The 20284-nt window shown below is 45.6% G+C and overlaps 1 protein-coding gene across 4 annotated transcripts in view; it reads right to left on the reverse strand.

The window, feature by feature from the left end:
• Positions 1 to 17013, reverse strand: part of GPR19 (G protein-coupled receptor 19) — a 42680-nt gene extending 25667 nt beyond the window's left edge. Inside the window, exons 1-2 of one of the 4 annotated variants that reach the window (XM_060194411.1) lie at positions 16481 to 17013; positions 15670 to 15723 (exon numbers count right to left, since the gene is read on the reverse strand). The gene's annotated coding sequence lies outside the window, so the exon portion shown is untranslated. Of the gene's footprint in view, positions 1 to 15669; positions 15724 to 16174 lie in introns of all 4 variants that reach the window. The other 3 variants (XM_060194410.1, XM_060194409.1, XM_060194408.1) reach the window with 3 other exon arrangements.
• Positions 17014 to 20284: the final 3271 nt, after the last annotated feature.

A 20284-nucleotide genomic window follows, 5' to 3' on the forward strand; every position in this document is an offset into this window, starting at 1 on the left:
TCAATGAAACGAATCCAATTACAAGGAAGACTAAGGCAAGTATAAACCTATGGGACTACATCAAATTAAAAAGCTTCTTCACAGCAAAAGAAACCACTACCCAAATCAAGAGACCCCTCACAGAATGGGAGAAGATCTTTACATGCCACACATCAGATAAGAGTTTAATAACCAACATATATAAAGAGCTTGCCAGACTCAACAACAAGACAACAAATAACCCCATCCAAAAATGGGGGGAGGACTTGGACAGAATATTCACCACAGAAGAGATCCAAAAGGCCGAGAAACACATGAAAAAATGCTCCAAGTCTCTGATTGTCAGAGAAATGCAAATCAAGACAACAATGAGATATCACTTCACTCCTGTGAGAATGTCACACATCAGAAAAGGTAACAGCAGCAAATGCTGGAGAGGGTGTGGGGTCAAAGGAACCCTCCTGCACTGCTGGTGGGAATGTCAATTGGTCCAACCTCTGTGGAGAACAGTCTGGAGAACTCTCAGAAGGCTAGAAATGGACCTACCCTATGACCCTGCAATTCCCCTCCTGAGGATATATCCTAAGGAACCCAACACATCCATCCAAAAAGATCTGTGTACACATATGTTCTTGGCAGCACAATTTGTAATAGCCAAAACCTGGAAGCAAGCCAGGTGTCCAACAACAGATGAGTGGCTGAGCAAGTTGTGGTATATATACACAATGGAATACTACTCAGCTGTAAAAAATGGTGACTTCACCGTTTTCAGCCGATCTTGGATGGACCTTGAAAAAATCATGTTGAGTGAAATAAGTCAGAAACAGAAGGATGAATACGGGATGATCTCACTCTCAGGCCGAAGTTGAAAAACAAGATTAGAAAAGAAAACACAAGTCGAACCTGAAATGGAATTGGAGTATTACACCAAAGTAAAAGACTCTGGGGTGGGTGGGTGGGTGGGGAGAATACAGGTCCATGAAAAATGATGAATTAAATAGTGGGGGTTGTATTGTTAAATGGGAATCTGGGGAATGTTATGCATGTAAAAAAAAAAAAAAAAAGAAGTAGAAACGCAAAGCAGAAATTGACTGAGTTTGGAGTATGGCACCAAAGTAAGAAAGCAGAAGTACACTAGAGTTTGCAGTGAGTACCTCCCTAATACTTCCTCTCCACTTTTCCAAGCTTTGGGTCCAGGATTGCTCAACAATTTGTTTGGCTTTGTATGTTAACTCTCTTTTCAGTCACCAGGTTCCAGATGCCATCAGGATGCCGGCCAGACTTCCCTGGATTGAAGACCCCACCAATGTGTCCTGGAGCTCAGCTTCCCCAGAGCCCCACCCTACTAGGGAAAGAGAGAGGCAGACTGGGAGTATGGACCGACCAGTCAACGCCCATGTTCAGCGGGGAAGCAATTACAGAAGCCAGACCTTCCACCTTCTGCAACCCTCAATGACCCTGGGTCCATGCTCCCAGAGGGATAGAGAATAGGAAAGCTATCAGGGGAGGGGGTGGGATATGGAGATTGGGCGGTGGGAATTGTGTGGAGTTGTGCCCCTCCTACCCTATGGTTTTGTTAATTAATCCTTTCTTAAATAAAAAAAGAAAAAAAAACTGGGATCTTTGCACAGGTCCTTGCGCTTCATACTACGTGCACTTAACCCAGTGTACCTTTTGGGCTCCATCCTTAAGATCGTTTTCTTAAAAGAAACCTCTTCTTCTTCTTTTTTTTTTTTAAGATTTTATTTATTTTATTAATGAGAAAGATAGGAGGAGAGAGAAAAAGAGCCAGACATAACTCTGGTACATGTGCTGCCAGGGATTGAACTCAGGACCTCATGCTTGAGAGTCTAGTTGCTTAGCCAATGTGCCACCTCCTGGACCACAAGAAAGCTCTTCTTTACAAAAGAATGACAGCCTGTGAGAGACACAGTGCTACCCAATAAAGTGCCTGAGGCCCAGGAAAAAAAAATGACAGCTAGAAAATGCAGAAAGGTAATAGTTAACACAGTGTTTCTGCATCCTTCCAGGAAATGACTGATCCACACAAAGACCACAAGGGGGTATTCAAACCATCAGATGAAACATGCTGGCAAGCAAATGTGCCCTTTCTCAAAGATGGGGGTGGAAGCAAACTACTTTAATCTAGTCATCAAAAATAGTATCATTAATAGCAGGACGACCTGAAATTATGTGACTGACCTGAGGGATGTGCCCAAACCAACACTTTTGGTTTCTGAAAATGTTTAACCTGAATCAAATCTCAACTCATAATGTCTAATTAAAAAGGGGGAAGAGGAATTGGGAGATATCTCAGCAGGCAGAGGGCATGCCTTGCCATCTGTGAGACCCTTGGTTTGATCCCCAGAACCCTATGAGAGCACCATGGATAGCACCAGGGGAGCTCCATGGATGAGGAAGGCTTGCTTTGGTCTTGCTCCTCTCCTCTCTCTGCCTGTCTGTCCCCTAAGCATACAGAACAAAGATATATAACTGAGGAGGTACTGTGAGGAAATGATCACCCAAACTGGGAATAAAGAATATTTCACAAGAGAAATATTTCTGGAATCAATAGTCAACAGCAGGAAATAAAAAGGCATGCTATTTCAAAGGGATGTGGCCACAGACTCAGAGGTTAAGGACAACCAATTGCAAGGTATGTAATTTGATAAGATGATGGCTAGGGGAGGCCAGGTAACGGTGCACCCTGTTAATCACACACTGCCATGCACAAGGATCTGGGCTCAAGCCCCTAGTTCCCACCTGCAGAAGGGAAGCTTCACGAGTGGTGAAGCAGGTCTCTTTCTCTCTCTCTCTCCTTCTGTCTCCCAATCCCCTCTCAATTTCTCTCTGTCCTGTCCTGTGAAACAGAAAGGAAGGAAGGAAGGAAGGAAGGAAGGAAGGAAGGAAGGAAGGGAGGGAGGGAGGGAGGAAAGGGCTGCCAGGAGCAGTGGATTTGTAGTGCCAGCACTGAGGCCAGCCATAACTCTGTGGGGAAAAAAAGGGGGGGAGTGGGGCAGGTGGTGCTGCACCTGCTTGAGAGCACGTTACAATGCACAAGGACCTAGGTTTAAGCCCCCAGTTCCCACCTGCAGGGGGAAAACCTTGACTGGTGAAGCAGGGCTGCAGGTGACTCTGTCTCTCTTCCCCTCTATCTCCCCTTTCCTCTTGATTTCTGACTGTCTCTATCCAATAAAGATAGTAAAAATAAATAAATAAATAAATAAATAAATAAATAAATATTAGCTAGGGAGGAAAAGAATGTCAGAATAAAATAGCTACAAGGGGCCAGGAACTAGACCATCATGTGGGGACAGCTAGAGAGGGGACATTCAAGTTGTGAACTGGATAGAAGATGTTATTATAGAACTGTGATTTACATTGGTGAAAGAAAGGAACTGTAGGGTCCAGGTGGTGGCGCACCTGGTTAAGCTCACATATTACATTGCACAAGAACACAGGTTCAAGCCCCTAGTCCCCATCTGTCGGGCTGGCTTTGCGAGAGGAGACAGACGACCTGGGACTCATGGTTGAGCTGTAGGCAGTATCTCTTTATTCATGCTGAACGCAGCACAATCTAAGCCGAGCTAGACTAAACTAACACTACCAACTAAAACTAACAATGCTGTCTTTATATATACTTGCCAAGTAGGGTGTAAACAGGATGTGACGTAGAGAGGGTGGAGAGAAAAGTGACTGGTGAAAATCAGGATGTGACAGGGAGATGGGGCAGAGCAAAAACACATCATGAACCAGTGGGGATTAAACCAATGCCATGCAGTGGTTATGTAAATAGAATACAGTGGTTATGTAAATAGATTGCAGTGTTAAGCAGGGGGGATTAAACCAAATGAAACAGAAGGGGTTTTTAGAAGCAGAATTAGAAGCATACCAACAATTCCCCCTTTCTTTTTAACTAGTGGCCATAGTATCAGGATTGTGGGGTGAACAGAAACCTATATCGTACAGGCATTTTCAAAAGAACTGGCATATGACATGGAAAACAAAATAGGCGAGCAGCAAGAACCAGTGTGATGCCAAGGGGAGGCCTGAGGGGGGCGTTTACTGCTTCAAAGGGCAAGGCCTAGCAGGCGAAAGGGCATTTTTTGCCTCTGGGGGCATCTATTGCCTCTGGGGGCGCTTCATGCCTCTGTGGGCATCTCTTGCCTCAAAGGGCATTTATTGCCTCTCTGGGCAGAACCTAGTAAGGAGGATAAGTTTCCTGTCTCTAGGGACAGAGCCTGCAGGCAAGGAACATGGCCTATAAAGTTCCAAGGCAGCTGGCTGAAGTCAGTCTTTGAGAAACCCAGCAGCGTGTACCAGTAAGTCCGATGGAAGTGTCAGTCCAAAGTAAATGACCACAGAAGAAAATGCCAGGGGATGAAATGGTGCACGTCTGTCTCAATGGGAAATGTCAGCCACCGGAATTCTGCTTTTCTGTAGAGTGAGCTTTGGAGTCTGTGAATCTGTTTCTTCAGGTCGTGCCAGGTCACATCATTGGTTTCAGGGGGTGTGTTGTAGTCATTCTATCTTGTGGGCGATGTCAGAGAACAGGGGTCCAAATGGATTTCAAGACATTCCATTTGAGTAGATGCTTTTTCATGTGAAGACTTGACAGCTGAAATTCACTTACTTGTCAAACAAAACTTGTAGCAGATTAGTTTACTATAATTGATAACTTCATTATAATTGGAAGTCCTTTCTAGTATGATTTTAAGGTTGTTTAAACAGTTTAAACTCAATAAAATGTGGAAAGGTAAACAGAAGAACTACGGTTAGAAGCCTCAGGCATGGGAATCATTAACATAATCAATGCACTATCTGCCCCACCCATAACTCATACAGTTTTCAGGATTAAACATTTCAGATTTATGCCAAGACGTAAAAAAAGAAATCAAAGGAGGAAAAAACAATTTTTTGGATTGTTTCTGGATGTCTCTAGAAATCATGGCTGCGTCTAGCATTTTTTTTAAGTTAATGTCATACAAAAATTCAGTCATTCAAATCACTCTCTTATGAAATGCAACTTGAACCAGATTATCCAGATCTCACCATGTAGCATCATGAGTCCCCGGAGGGCGTCTTAGTCCAAAAAGCTCCTTGAAATTCCATTTAGGGTGCTTCTGACTGTTCCTGCAGGATTGTAGGCACCCATTTTTAAAAGTGTCTTCCCATCGAAGAAAAAATCCAATCAGTAGAGTAGAACTAACCACGTGTCTCCATTCTTGGGGACTGCCAGGGTACATGAGAATGCTCCTCAAATTAAAGTAGTCCTTCTCCATGGGAAACATGCGAGAAGTCCAGAAAGTCCCAGGGGAAATCTCCGTACATATCCCAAGGTCTACGATCATGGTCATAAAGAACCAAATTGTGGCCCAGAGCAAAATGTAGTCCTTTTCCTCGGGAAACATGGGCGAGGGAATCCAGAAAGTCCAAGGAGATATCTCTGTGCATCTCCCAAGCTCTATGATTAGGGTCACAAGAAACCAAAGTTCCCAGTCAGGGAAACAAAGTGTGGCCCAGAGCAAAATGTTCCAGAGACAGAGTAACTGTCTCATGATGAAACAGTAGAGGCTTTGGCAAACCTCTTCATAAGTAGAAAGACAACCCATGGCGGAAGGGTAGCCAAGTTTACTTATCTGGGAGATGGGCGGGTTAGGTCCTATGTGGGTGCCAGTCCCTGTTTCAGGGTGCCATTATGTTGGGCTGGCTTCGCGAGAGGAGACAGATGACACGGGACTCATGGTTGAGCTGTAGGCAGTATCTCTTTATTCATGCTGAACGCAGCACAATCTAAGCCGAGCTAGACTAAACTAACACTACCAACTAAAACTAACAATGCTGTCTTTATATATACTTGCCAAGTAGGGTGTAAACAGGATGTGACGTAGAGAGGATGGAGAGAAAAGTGACTGGTGAAAATCAGGATGTGACAAGGAGAGGGGGCAGAGCAAAAACACATCATGAACCAGTGGGGATTAAACCAATGCCATGCAGTGGTTATGTAAATAGAATACAGTGGTTATGTAAATAGATTGCAGTGTTAAGCAGGGGGGATTAAACCAAATGAAACAGAAGGGGTTTTTAGAAGCAGAATTAGAAGCATACCAACACCCATCTGCAGGAGGAAAGCTTCATGAGAGGTGAAGCAGGGTTGCAGGTGTCCTTCTCTCTCACTCTCTCTCTCTCCTCTCAACTTCACTCTGCCTCTATTACTAAATAATAAAAAAGAAAGGAGCTGTAGTTTATAACTATTTTTGATAGCTAATTTTATTTATTTTTACCAGAGCACTGCTCAGTTCTGGCATATGGTGGTATGGGGGACTGAACCTAGAATTTGGACCCTCGGGTATGAGTCTTTGCATAACCATTATGAATAGAGGGAGGGAAGAATGTGGGGGAATAGAGGGAGAAAGGAAGAGAGTACTGAACTGGTCATACACTGCTGAGAATTGAACCTGGGACCTCAGGGTTGCAAATATGTTCTCTACCCAGTGATCCAGATGCCCCACTACAGGATAATTTTCTTATTCTTAGGAGCTGCTGAACAACTTCAGGATAAAGTGTGAGGATGAATGCAAGTTACCTTCAAATGGTTGAACCAAACACAGTGGCACACATACAAAAAGGGAAAAAAAGGGCCAGGCGGTGGTGCACCCAGTTAAATGCATGGATTGCCAGGTGTATGGACTCAGGTTCAATAAAACCTTCACTCTTTTCTCTGCCCTCTTAACAAAGAGCAGGGTGAGGAGAGGAGGAAAGTGAATGATGGGGGGGAGGGGGAGGATGACCAGCACCTCTGTGTGCACGTCTTTCAAACTGCACTCACTCCCTCTCGGTGAACCTGCCAACAGTTTCTTCTCAGGACCCTGGAGCTCCAGGTCCCCTCTGCTGCCACCAACCACCTGGATAAGCACATCCTCCCCCACTGAGTTCTCTAACATTCACACCATGCTTCATGCCCCAGGGACCTAGACTTGATACTGTTTCTTCTGCTTTCTCCTCCTTGGGAACACCTGCCCCTCTGTCACTTCCTGCTGACTTCAGGTTCTAATTTTCCTTTTACTGTTCCCTCCACAACCACCACCTAACCACCTCCTCCAAAATCAATTACTCAAATATTCCTTTTGAGGCCAGGATTTTGATTTTCGTACTTGTCACTTCTTTTTTTTTTTTAATATTATTGTATTTATTCCCTTTTGTTGTCCTTGTTGTTTTATTATTGTAATTATTGTTGTTATTGTTGATGTCATCATTGTTGGATAGGACAAAAATGGAGAGAAGAGGGGAAGTCAGAGATGGGGAGAGAAAGACACCCACAGACCTGTGTCACCGCTCGTGAAGTGACTCCCCTGCAGGTGGGGAGCGAGGGGCTCAAACTGGGATCCTGATGCCGGTCCTTGCACTTTGCACCACCTGCGTTTAACCCGCTGCGCTACTGCCTGACTCCCTCACTTGTCACTTCTTAACCGTGCACAAAGCATAGAGCACGGAGTCCATGTAGGGAGAGATGCCATCCAAGTCATCCATATACCTCCAGGACCTGAAATGCAAGGCCTGGGGGCTAAATGGTGGTGGTTCACCAGCAGAGCTCATAGGTTCCCATGCACAAGGATCTAGGTGACTGCAAGAGAAGAACTGAATGAAAATCCTAGCCTAAAGCAAAAGCAGAGGGGCAAGGGGCAGACCAAGGAACAGACAAATGAACAACGTTCGTTCTACTTCTCTAAAGGTCACAAGTCAGCTAAGTATAGCTGGCACCCAGGTGACCCTATATATAACCGCCCAATAGGTACAAGTTCCAGGACACTATATGGGAGTGTCTGCATGGGTAAGCTTCACAAGCAGTGGGGTGGTGCTGTGGTGTCTCCTACTCTCTCTGTCTTTATTCCTCTCTAGTTATCACTATATCTCATCATCTATCTAAGAAAAAAAGAATGGGGGCCAAGCAGTGCTACCAAATGGTGTAGAGAGTGCACATTATCTATCATGCATGAGGACTAGGTTCGAGTCTAGGGCATGGAGTAAGCTTCATGAGCAGTGAAGTAGTATTACAGGTATCTCTCTTGCTCTCTCTTTGTCTCTCCCTCTATTTATCTGTCTTTATATAATGGTAAAAAGGGGGGGCAGAGGGCAGGGAGATCACTGGGTACAACAGAGTTACCATGCAAGCACCAAGCACCAGTAATAATCCTTGTTGCAGGGGGGAAAAAAAGTACTCAACCACAATGTTCCAGCTTACTGAGCCAGCATGACTTGGGTACTAACTTAGTGCAACATAGTTTACACTTGACACTCTCTCTGTGAGACCACTTCAATAGCATTTTGATGAGAGAAAGAGAAAGAGAGAGACAGAGACAGAGACAAAGACAGACAGACAGGAAATCCAGAGCACACTCTGGCACATGCAACACCTGGAATTGAACCAGGAGCTGCAGGCACACAAGCCCTGAGATCTATCAGTTGACCTGACTTCCCGTCACTGGGCTTAAGAATTTTGGTTAAGTGCATTAGATGATTCTAATGTGCAGACAGAGTTCTAAACACAGATCTGTGCTACAGACAGTACTCCCAGGGGCTGGCAGATAACTCACGTGGTAGAACACACACTTTACCATGAGTGAGGACCCAGGTTTGAGCTCTCAGTCACCACAAGAGACCACTGGGCTAAGGGGAAGTGCCACAAGTGGTGAAGCAAGGTGTCTCTCCTTCTCTGTTTCTCAGTGTCTATTACAAAAAGGTAGGGGCATCTGTGGGGAGCAGTGGAATCATGCATGTGCAAAGATCCAATGAAAATCCTTGCAGAGAGAGAGAAAGAGAAATTGTTCACAATTTGCTGCATCCTTAGCATGCACAGATGTGGTAGGAGACCCAGGGAAAAAACTTCACTTGTTGATCACATGCTACATACCAAGTTCAATGCTACTGACTTATGCAGTCTTTCAGCAGTACTCCAGTTCTTCTTGTAAAGAACAACAATCCTGGGAATCAGGTGGTAGCAGTGGGTTAAGCGCACATGGCATAAAGCTCAAGGACCCGCTTAAGGTTCCTGGTTCAAACGCCCAGCTCCCCACCTACAGGGGAGTCACTTCACATTCGGTGAAGCAGGTCTACAGGTGTCTATCTTTTTCTCCCCCTGTCTTCCCCTCCTCTCTCCATTTCTCTCTGTCCTATCCAACAACAACGACAACAATAAAACAACAACATGGGCAACAAAAGGGAATAAATGAATATTTTTTAAAAGAAAAGAAAAAATATAAGAACAACAATCCTGTTGCTCAGGCAAAAATTAGTAGAGTCATGGGCCCCTTGGAATATACCTAAAATAGACTTCCTAGTTCCTTCCAACATGAAGACTCCAAATTTCATCTACTATGTTCTTACTTTTAGGTTCCAGAAACTATTTGTTCTGCTTTATCTCTTAATGCTTTTCAACCACCTAGTTGCAGATGCTACCATGAAGCCAACCTGCCTTCCTTGGGCAGATGACTTTACCAATGTTTCCTGGAACCCCACCTCCCTAGAGCCCTGCCCCACTAGGGAAAGACAGAAACAGGCTGGGAGTATGGATTGATCTGCCAATGCTCATGTCCAGCAGAAAAGCAATTATAGACCTTCCACATTCTGCACCACATAGAAATATTTGGTCCATACTCCCAGAGGGATAAAGAATAGGGAGGCTCCCGGGGGTCGGGTGGTGGTTCAGCAGGTTAAGTGCACGCCTGGAGTAAGGATCCTGATTCGAGCCCCCGGCTCCCCACCTGAAGGGGAGTCACTTCACAGGCAGTGAAGCAGGTCTGCAGGTGTCTATCTTTCTCTCCGCCTCTCTGTCTTCCCCTCCTCTCTCCATTTCTCTCTGTCCTATCCAACAACAAACAACATCAAAAATAACCATAATAACTACAACAACAAGGGCAACAAAAGGGGGGAAAATGGCCTCCAGGAGCAGTGGATTCATGGTGCAGGCACTGAGCCCCAGCAATAACCCTGGAGGCAAAAAAAAAAAAAGAAAAGAAAGAAAGAATAGGGAAGCTTCCAATGGAAGGGAATGGGATATGAACTCTGGTACCATCATCATGTCAATCATATTAAGTCACAAAAAAAAAAAAAAAAGACGCATGGTTCTTCAGCATTATGACTAGCTGGGATCTCTGCCTCACTGCTTATTTTGCTGTTGCTAAATAACTGCTATGTACGAAACCTACCATTTGTTCCATTTGTTTAAACCCTGAGCCAAACCCATGTCTGGAGTCTTTTTTAGTTAGTTACTATACACTGCATCCATACATTTTTCATTTTCGTTCTTTTCTTCCCTCTTCTACCAGAGTACAGTTCAACTCTGGTTATAGTAGTGCTGGTGATTGAACCTGGGGATTTTGGTGTACCAGGCCTGAAAGACTTTTTGAATAAGCATTATGTTACCTCTCCACTCTTTTTTTCCCTTTTGATTGCCAACAGGGTTATAGTTGTGGCTCTGGAGGAGTCCAACACATATCCCAGAAAACATCACCACCATCACCAACAATAACAACAACATCAACACACTTTTTTTTTTTCTTCTTTCTTGGATACAGGCAAAAAGAAATTGAGAGGGAAGGTGGAGACAAAAGAGAGAGAAAGACAGACACCTGCAATAGTGCTTCATTATTCACTGCTTCACTGCTCATGAAGCTTCACTCCTGCAAGTGGGGACCAGGGGCTTAAACCAGGATCCTAGAATATGTTAATGTGTACACTCTACCAGGTGTACCACTGTCCAACCCCTACATTCACACATTTTCCCTGCAATCTCTTCCCATAAATTATACACATACAGATAGGCCAGCTACAAGGCTCAACTTCAGGCTGCCAAAAGGAAGTGAAGGGCCCCAGCGAGATCTCCTCCACAGGGAACTACTATGCCTGGGTCTTTATTATTTTTTTAATATTTATTTATTCCCTTCTGTTGTCCTTGTTGTTTTATTGTTGTAGTAATTATTATTGGTGTTGTTTTTGGATAGGACAGACAGAAATGGAGAGAGGAGGGGAAGACAGATCAGGAGAGAAAGACAGACACCTGCAGACCTGCTTCACCGTTTGTGAAGCGACTCCTCTGCAGGTGGGGAGCCAGGGGTTCAAATCAGGATCCTTATGCCAATCCTTGCATTTTGTGCCACCAGCACTTAACCCACTGCACTACAGCCCAACTCCCACCTAAGTCTTTATTAATGGGCTTCCACTCTATACATTAACACCTGGATCCTTTACCATCACTGCTAGCTTAATCCAGGGTAATAGCTGGGGCTCAGTGCCTGCACTGAGATGCATTGGATGGACCTTCCCGTTGTGCATCTCGTGAGTACCCATTCATTGGGGAAACTGATGATCCTTCCTAACTGACTGAATCCACATGGATCCCAGTCACTTTCAAAGCCAGCACCAAGCAGCTCCTGCCAGCTTCCAAGCTGTTGGTCCTGCTCTTCGAGTCCTCCAACTTAATGTTGAGGGGCTGTCCTTTGCCAAATGCGTTCTTATTGGTCAATTGGCGATACAGCATCAGGCAGATGTTATCTGCCTACAAGAAACACATATAGCAGTCGATGAAGCTGCTCGATTCACCATCAGTGGATTCGATTTAATATGCTATAATCTCCATCCTAAACATGGCCGAGCCATCTATGCCAAATCGTGTCTTGCGGACGTTTACCATACGGCCTCTTCGACCTTCTACGACTCCATTACTGTTGGAACTATTCAGCTCGTCAACGTATATAAGCCTCCCAGTGCCTCATGGGATAACGAGGTCCTGCCTAGCCCGAATCACCCAGCCGTTTACGTTGGAGACTTTAATAGTCATCACCAAGACTGGGGATATTCCTCCACTCGTGCTGACGGCTCTATCTTAGCCGACTGGGCTTCAGCGAATGACCTCTCCCTATTATACGATCCCAAATAGCCAGGCTCTTTTCACAGTGCTAGATGGAATAAAGACTCGTCACCCGACCTGTGCTAGATTAGCACAGTCAACGGCCAAGCCTTTCCCGCTACGAGACAAGTTCTCAAGATCTTCCCGCAGTCATCACCGCCCAGCTATCATCCACATTGGTCTCCAGCTCCCACTGATTCTGTGCTCGGAGAAATTAAGATGGAACTTTCGGAAAGCAAATTGGCGTCTGTTCAGTGATCTTACCAACAAATCTATTCCTGCAATTCCAATTAACTCTATCCCCTCTGAAGATTCCTACAGGCGCTTCCGCCAAGCCATCTTCAAAGCAGCTTCCCAAGCCATTCCTCGTGGGAGACGTGCTAACTATATGCCTTGTCTTGATGCTGAATGCGAGCAACTACTAAAGCAGTATGATGAGTCGGGCGACCCAGATGTGGCTGACCATCTCATTACCTCCCTGGATGCAGCACACCAAGCCCACTGGCAACAACTCACAGAAAGTCTGAACTTCACCCACTCAAGTAGGAAGGCCTGGAAGCTTCTTCACAGACTGGGTGCCGGTAGCCAACCCCCTCCCGTCTCCCATCCTCCCGTATCTCCAAACTCAGTGGCCAGTCACCTAACTCAAGTTGGACGTGCTAAGATCGACCCAGTCTGGAAAAGAGAAATTTCCCATGAGTGGTCATCCCACTTCCGGTTATCTTGTCCATCTCCAAAACTCTCTCCCTTTACACTGTCTGAACTGGAAGACGCTTTGAAGAGGGTTAAACCGGGAACAGCTGCTGGCTATGATAACATCACCCCAGAACTCATTCTTAACCTGGGCCCCGCGGCAAAGAAGTGGCTTGCTTCATTCCTGTCCCACATCTTGCAATCTGAGTCTATGCCCAAAGTTTGGAGTTGTGCGAAGATTATAGCGGTTTTGAAACCAAAGAAAGACCCAACACTGGCCGCCAGCTATAGACCAATTTCCCTCCTCTCCGTGTGTTACAAACTCCTTGAGAGGCTGCTTCTGTCACGTATTTCTCATCTTACAGAGAAATTCCTATCACCCGCCCAGGCTGGTTTCCGCCCAGGAAGCTCTACCTGCGAACAAGTCCTGGCCCTCTCAACTTACATTGAAAATGGATTCCAGAAGAATTTAAAGACGGGTGCTGTCTTTGTTGATCTCACAGCAGCCTATGCCACGGTCTGGCACCGTGGTCTCCTGGTCAAGATCTCAAGATGCCTGCCTCCATGGGTGGCCAACACTATATCATTTCTTCTCCAAAACAGAAGATTCCGGGTACATCTGGGTGACAAGTCTAGCAGATGGAGACTTGTCTCAAGTGGCCTCCCCCAGGGCTCTGTTCTGGCTCCTACGCTGTTTAATATTTACATCAATGACCTCCCAGAAACTTCTTCAAGGAAGTTCATCTATGCCGATGACATCTGCTGTGCAACTCAGGCATCAAAGTTCGACATCCTCGAGGAAACACTCACGAAAGACATGTCTCTGATATCTGATTACTGTAAAAAATGGCGACTAATTTCTAGCACTGCTAAAACGGTATCATCTGTTTTCCATCTACACCATGCCTCGGCCTCGCGTGAGCTTAATGTGCAGCTTGGCGATACGAGAATCCGGCATGAAGCCCAGCCAGTCTATCTTGGCGTTACTCTCGATCGCACCCTGTCATTTCACGAACATCTCATAAAAACTGCAGCAACGGTGGGCGCGAGGAATAACATCATTGCAAGACTGGCCAGCTCCTCATGGGGCACGAGCGCTTCCACACTACGATCATCATCTCTGGCATTATGCTATTCCACTGCAGAATACTGTGCCCCAGTATGGTTCCGTAGCCCCCATGTCCACTTGGTCGATTCCAAATTATATTCCTCCATGAGGATAATTTCTGGAACCATCCATTCCAACCTGGTTCCATGGCTGCCAGTTCTTAGCAGCATCGCCCCGCCAGATATTCGTCGGGATGCGGCATCATCTAAGTTCATTTCCCACATCTACGCTCGACCGGACCTGCCAATATACACGGATATCTTCGCCCACCCTGTTCAACGCTTGACGTCTTGTCACCCAATCTGGTCCCCTACGCCTACACTGAACTTCTCTGTTCCAGACTCTTGGAAACAGAGCTGGCAGTCAGCTGAGGTAAAGAACAAACACCTCATCACAGACCCCTGCAAGCGTCAACCCGGCTTTGACCTAGCACGTTATGATTGGGCCCTCCTCAATCGCTATCGAACAGGCCATGGCCGGTGCGCCGCTATGTTCCATCGCTGGGGAGCCAGAGACGACCTGAACTGCCCCTGTGGCTACAGACAGACTATGACCCACATAGTCAACGACTGCCACCTCTCCAGATTCAAAGAAGGTCTCGAAACTTTACATCAAGCTCAACCTGATGCTGTTGAGTGGCTACGGAAGAAGGGCAAACGCTAGAAGAAGAAGTGCCTGCACTATGAATCCACTGCTCCTGGAGGCCATTTTTCCCATTTTGTTACCCTTGTTGTTGTCGTTATTATTGTTATTGTTGCCACTGATGTTGTCGCTGGATAGGAAAGAGAGGAATCGAGAGAGGAGGGGAGATAGAGAGGAGGAAAGAAAGACAGACATCTGTAGACCTGCTTCACCTGTGAAGCTGACTACCCTGCAGGTGGGGAGCTGGGGGCTTGAACCAGGATGCTTACTCTGGTCCTATTGCTTTGCACCAGGTGTGCTTAACCTGCTGCGCTACCACCATACCCCCAATGTAGGTCTTCTTACAGATGAACTATACTGCTTACCTAGAAGTCACTTTGCATATTCTAGTAAAACTACTTCACCAGCATTCCTCTGCCTGGTACTCCCAGTCATTATACAAAGAAGCACAAATTACTGATTAAATTGCACAAAATTGCTGCCAATATTAAGATGGACTGGAATACCTAGTGAATCTGGATACCGGCAGCTATAAAGTAGTACTTTTAGGGGGAGTCGGGCAGTAGCACAGCGGGTTAAGTGCACTTGGTGCAAAGCACAAGGACCAGCATAAGGATCCCAGTTCGAGCCCGCCCCCCCTCCACACCTGCAGGGGAGTCGCTTCACAGGTGGTGAAGCAGGTCTATAGGTGTCTTTCTCTCCCCATTTCTGTCTTCCCCTCCTCTATTTCTCTCTGTCCTATCTAAGAACAACAACATCAATAACAACAATAAAAACTACTACAACAATGAAAAACAACAAGGGTAACAAGGGAAAATAAATTTAAAAAATATATATATTTTTTTTTTAAAAAATAGTACTTTTAGGACCGAGTGATGGTACAGCTGGCAGATCACATGTGTTTATAATGCAAAAGGACCTCTGGTTCAAGCCCCCACGTCCTTACCTGCAGGGTGTTGTTGTTGTTGTTGCTGTTGTTGGATAGTATAGAAACTGAGAGAGCGGGGGAAGACGGGGAAAGAAAGACACCTGCAGACCTGCTTCACCACTTGTGAAGCGACCCCCCTGCAGGTATGGAACCGGGGACTCGAAACAGGATCCTTGCATTGAACCTTGCGCTTCACACTATGTGCGCTACCACCTGCCCCCCCCCCATTCTTTTAATTTAAAAAATAAAAAATAAGGGCTATTTTTGCAACGTAAGTATTGATAACTTGGGAGCTAAATCCCACATCTCATTCCATGAAATCCATGTTCATTCTGGCTAAGGAATGGAACCGGAGGGAGAGGGCAGGAAGTTGGAAACACACTGGATAGGGGCACTTCAGGTGTAAACTCTTACCTTTATGATGTTGCAGGGCAGAACCCAACATTCCAGCAGGTGTCCCTCGCACCCCTAAGACAGAAAGAGGTCGGGTTAGTCACTTCTCTCAAGAGAGTCCCCAGATTCCTAACTCCTGTTACTATAATTGTCCTCCCCTTAGACTGAGTGATGGCTTTCAGAATTCCCTCTTAGGGACTTTTGAGATGTTACCTCCCACATTGGAGACTGGGGGTAGTGACACTTTTGCCTGAATAAAAGCATACAGTGCTCCACAGTCTTTTTTCTCTCTCCTCCCTTATTTGCTTCTTACCAGAGCACTAGTCAGTTCTGGCTTATGGTGGAGCCAGGATTGAACTGGGAACCTGGGAGTCTCAAGGGGGGGATGTCTGTTGCATAACCATTATGCTTTCACCCCAAACTCGCTTAGCACTGTTTTGAAGAAAGTGTCCTCCAGTGCCAGCAGACTTCTTGTGCCCTATGTCTGCCATCACCATTCATCTCTCCAATCTTCCTTCACTCTTACATGAACTTACTGTAAATGTTCCTTAGTCGCCAGTGCAAGAAACCATAACCCTTGAGATGTATTCCCTTACTTAGCCACCATGGACAGCTTTCCAAAGTCTGGCTTTTTATCTTTTTATCAGAGCGCTGCTCAGGTTCTGCTCATAGTGGTGCTGGGGAATTGAACCTGGGACCTCGGAGCCTCAGGGCAGGAGAGTCTTTTGCAGAACCATTGTGCTGTCTCCCTGACTCCAGAGTTGGCTTTTCAAAGCCCGGTCTGCTCTCCCAGGCCGCCCTCCCATGACTTCTCGGAGCCTCCTCCTCTTACAGAGCTCGCAGGCAGGGACAGAGTGACACAGTGCAGTGACTGCACAGCCTGGGAAATCGCGCTGCGGTGCGCGGACTCCATCGGGCCAGAGCAACCGAGCTTTCCCAAGGAGCAAACCTTGGGACCTTCCTAGCTCTGCAAAAAGTTTTGAATTATTTCGCGCCTTTAAAAAAAAAAAAAAAAAAAAATCTGTCAGGCGCATGCGCAGATGTACACATACCGCTTCCGCTTTTCTCGCGGCCGGTCTCGCGATGTTGGGGGGGGGGGAGGCGAAACCAGACGAACTAAAATGGCTTTTTCCTGTGGTGTTGTGAGTTCCCATCCACTACTCCTTTTTATTTCCTCTCGAAAGCCCTCCAACCCGGATGGATGAAAGACTGCGCGGAGGTTTCATCAAAGCGGCCTACTCGCTCACTCCTGTTCTCGGGAGCCCGAGGGGCTTTTCTGCGAGGCCCTGAGAAGCTGCATGAGACGAAAGCAAAACCCAGTGAGAATGTAAAAAAATAAATAAAATAGAATAGAAAGCCGATCGGTTTAGCAAGTTGGGAAATTTTGGTTTTTCGGCTTCTCACTATAAAATGCACCGCGGGCCTCCCCCAGCCCGCGTCCCTCCTGCCTCCACTGCGCCTGCGCGGGGTTTGTCTATAAATGGGGCGCCGAAAGAGCCCTGCGGGGTCCAGATGTGGCCAGACGTGCAGCTCTAGAGGAAGGTGTGTTTCCAGCCCCGAACGCGCACTGCGGGTTCTTCTTCTTCTAGCGTTTGCTGGTCCTTAACTGCGGGTTAAGGACCAGTACAGATTCGGAGGATGATTAAAGACTCAGAGCATTCGCTTTGTCCAGGAAAATGTTTCTAATGACCATGGAAGGCGCTAGCACCTCTCTAGCCCTGACTTAGATTTATGCAGCAACAATAAACCCTGAAGCCGTGGTTGTGCTGGTGTGCCTGTTTAAAGTATGGTTTTGTTATGGTCAAGAAAGCCAATAAACCTCGAGTCTTAAGGTCATCTTTAAGGGAGCAAACCTCCCTCGAGCAATGCTTGCCTGTGTGAAGCTATTGAGGCAAAGTCAAAAGGGCAGCCATGCAAATTTTGAGACTAAAAAAAAAGGTGACCCTAGAAGTGGTTAGCTAGAAAAAGATCTCTTTAACAAGGACATTTTTGTTTAAAGTGGCTATAAAGGGGAAGAAGTGGGGGTGGGGTGGCGCTTCTAAGTTCCCTACAAAGTTGGTTTCAGCTGGTTTAGAATGCAAAGAACTGGTGAAAAAGTTGCAGTTATGACAGGACCCATTTGAAAATAGGCGGGCAAGCTGATTGATTTGTAGGTCTCTTTATAGAAGGATTTCTAATAATGTATTTTACTTTTATGTTTTTCCCAATAATGCATTTTAATAATCCCAGAAGCAATCTTGTGATAAATTCAGCTAAACATGATCCTTTACCTTAAAAGTTCGATAAGTTCAGCAGTTTTATTGGAGCTTTGTTAGCTTATAAATGGTGAGTTTGGAAACTGATTTGTAATGGAAAAACATTTTCCCAAAGAAAATGAGAAATTCAGATTGTGAAAGTAGATAAAATGTACTAATGTGTGCATATGGACCGAATTCTGAAGGCTCTGGATACTTTCAATGCTGTTCAGAGACCTCTCACTTTTAAAATGCTGGCCGCTGGACTGACCTATCTGCCTACCTCCTCCCTCTTTCCTTTCTCCTTACCTCCTTTTTCTTTTAGATAAAGGCAGAGAAAGTGTAATTAGAGAGACTTCAACACTGCAGTTTTCTTCAATGCTGTGGAGGCCAGCCTCAAATCTGAATGGTGATACAAATGATAAGACAACGCACAGGGGGTCAGGCGGTGGCGCAGTGACTTAAGCGCATGTGGTGGAAAGCGCAAGGACCAGAGTAAGGATCCTGGTTCAAGCCCCTGGCTCCCCACCTGCAGGGGAGTCGCTCTACAGGTGGTGAAGCAGGTCTGCAGGTGTCTATCTTTCTCTCCCCCTCTCTGTCTTCCCCTCCTCTCTCCATTTCTCTCTGTCCTATCCAACAATGAAGACAGACAACAATAATTATTACAACAATAAAGCAACAAGGGCAACAAAAGGGAATAAATAAATAAAAATTTTTTAAAAACTTAAAAAAAAAAAGACAACGCACAATCCAAGTGAGATATTTCTCTGACCCTGGATTTTTCTTAGGTTCAATATGTTAGTAAAATTTAGTAAATCAGGAGTCGGGCAGTAGCGCAGTGGGTTAAGCGCAGGTGGTACAAAGCACAAGGACCAGCGTGAAGGATCCTGGTTTGAGCCCCCAGCTCCCTACCTGCAGGGGAGTCACTTCACAGGCGGTGAAGCAGGTCTGCAGGCATCTGTCTTTCTCTCCCCTCTCTGTCTTCAACTCCTCTCTCCATTTCTCTCAGTCCTATCCAACAACAACGACATCAACAATAATAGCTACAATAATAAAACAAGGGCAACAAAAGGGAATAAATAAATATTATTAAATGGGGTTATTTAAAAAAAAAATTAGAGGGAGTCTGGCTGTAGCGCAGTGGGTTAAGCGCAGGTGGCGCAAAGTGCAAGGACCAGAATAAGGATCCCGATTCGAGCCCCTGGCTCCCCACCTGCAGGAGAGTCGTTTCACAAGTGGTGAAGCAGGTCTGTGGGTGTCTATCTTTCTCTCCTCTCTATCTTCCCTTGCTCTCTCCATTTCTCTCTGTAACACTTTGCTCCACGTGCGCTTAACCCGCTGCGCTACTGCCTGACTCCCAATAGCCAGTTTTTTTTTTTTATAATTTATTTCTTTATTGGGGAATTAATGTTTTACATTTAACAGTAAATACAATAGTTTGTACATGCATAACATTCCCCAGATTCCCATTTAACAATACAACCCCCACTATGTCATTCATCATCTTTCATGGACCTGTATTCTCCCCACCCCAGAGTCTTTTACTTTGGTGCAATACTGCCAGTTTTCTAAGGCAGGATTAAATGAAGTTTTCTCCATGAAGGGAAAAAAATGTAGATAAGGTGAACTGATTGCCGGTTCACATTATTGGTCAAGACTAACTCATGAAGATGTTTGCTTTTTCCCGGCAATCAGCAACTAGAAGATAAACAATATAATTGCTCAGAATGAGAAGGCTCTCATGAAAGTGAAATATGAAAGTTGAGTGAAGAGCTGGTTGATGTGGAAATGACATTTACATGGAAATGGCAGTGTAAGAAAGTTAAGTGGCTCTCATGCCTGAGACTCTGACATCCCGGGTTCAATCCCCTGCAACACCACAAGTCAGATATGAACAGTGCTCTGGTAAAAATAATAATAATAAAATTTAAAAAGGGTGAGAAAGAAGGATAAGTGGTCAAATAAAATTTCATCCTGGGGGCTGGGTGGTAGTGCAGCAGGTTAAGCTCACATGGTGCCAAGCACAAGGACCAGTGTAAGGATCCTGGTTTTAGCCCCTGGCTCCCCACCTGCAGGGGGGTTGCTTCACAAGTGGTGAAGCAAGTTTGCAGGTGTCTATCCTCTCCCCCTGTTTCCCCTCCTCTCTCAAATTCTCTCTGTCCTATCCAACAACAGCAATGGCAACAATAATAACAATAAGGGCAACAAAATGGGAAAAATGGCCTCTAGGAGCAGTGGATTCATAGTGCAGGCATTGAGCCCCAGTGATAACCCTGGAGGCAAAAAAAAAAAAAATTCATCCTATGGCTGGTTATGTAAAAAACTTCTCATGCCTCATGGACCGAGGGTCCCAGCACTATGAGCCAAAGCTGAGCTGGAAAAAAATAAAGTAATAATAATAG

Source organism: Erinaceus europaeus, chromosome 7 (genome assembly GCF_950295315.1).
Source record: "Erinaceus europaeus chromosome 7, mEriEur2.1, whole genome shotgun sequence".
In the NCBI taxonomy this organism is placed as follows: Eukaryota; Metazoa; Chordata; class Mammalia; order Eulipotyphla; family Erinaceidae; genus Erinaceus; species Erinaceus europaeus.